The following is a 1,389-nucleotide window of genomic DNA, read 5'->3' on the forward strand; positions in this document are numbered from 1 at the left end:
GGCAGAAGCTGAAGTGAGCGGCAGTGGCTGTGGAGGGAAATCAGGTGAGACACAGCCCTGGAGCATGCCTGCCTCATGCTTGGGCACCCAGAAACACCTCTTCTACCCCATGGGACCTGCCAAGCCAGCTGTACTCCCCCACTGCGAAAATCTGCCCCCTCCCATCTTCCCTTTCCACTGCCAGGGAGAAAATCCATCAGCCCATGGAGCCGCCGGCTGGTGCTGGGAGCCAGCAGGCGCCGACGCAATGTTTGCCCACACAAACTCCTCACGAGCGATGCTTGTTTTGACACCCGCCTGCTGAGCAGATGTGGGGACCCACAGCCAATTGTCACCACTTGGTTGTCACTCGCTGCCTGTCACTGCCGCTCTGCCCAGAGAGACGCCGGGAAGGGGCAAAGGGGCAGAGATGCTTTCCATGGACCAGGCTGCCAGGAAACTGCCACCACCGAGTGATGGGGAGCACATAAACCCCACCCTGATGTAGAAGGGGACACTTGTTGGTTCCTACCCAGCACAGACCAAAGATGCTTGGGGACGGCTGCTACCCATGCACCCAACCCAGCCAAACACGCACCAGCCCATCAATGCTGACCCACGAAGAGCCATTTACCCACAAGAAGTAGTTTTTGACCCTCATGCTTTGTGTTTTAATAAGCAGGGGGGGTATTCGGGTCGCAATGAGTATGTAAAGCTTTCCTTTGGTGGGGGCTGAAGGGACCCAGCTGCTGTGGGAGGAGGTCGCATGGGTATTAAGGTCTCACAGGCTTGTCTGCTCTGGATAAAAGCCAGCCGGCTTGACATAAGCAGTGCTGATCCACAGGAGCAAAGACCAGAGCATCCCCCAGCTCACCTGCTCCCATCACAGCAGGTCATGAAACCACTGAAAGCAGAGCAGCACCTGAAGGAGCTTGACCCTCTGGGACAACCACCCTGGGTGAGTGAAAGGGCTGGAGAAAACCCACATTTTCATAATTAGCAAGTTTTAAGAGGGGGGAGTTTTCAAAGAGACCTCTTGAGTACACCTTCATGCAAGAGGAGACAAACTGGCCAAAAGACGACAAAATAGGGCAGGATACAGTTCTTAATGTGTCCCTGGTTATCCAGACCACATCACACCACCTTGCTCCTTAGACACACCCAGTGACAAGCATTGCCATGGGGAAACTGAGGCAGAGGACCCAACCAATGGCTGAGAAAGAGATTTTATAGAAAACAAGCTGAATGGAGATCCAAGCTGAAGGGGCTTGGAGTAGAGGTAGGGTTTGCAGGGGTGGTTTCTGGCTGTCCTGGGCGATGGAGATGTCTCTCATGGCTTCCCACAGCCTCAGACACCCCAGACCCAGCAGGGTTGTGCACCTTCCAGCCAAGAATGCCCAAGATGTCCCC

This window comes from Mesitornis unicolor, unplaced genomic scaffold (assembly GCF_000695765.1).
Source record: "Mesitornis unicolor isolate BGI_N332 unplaced genomic scaffold, ASM69576v1 scaffold32878, whole genome shotgun sequence".
Taxonomy (NCBI): Eukaryota; Metazoa; Chordata; class Aves; order Mesitornithiformes; family Mesitornithidae; genus Mesitornis; species Mesitornis unicolor.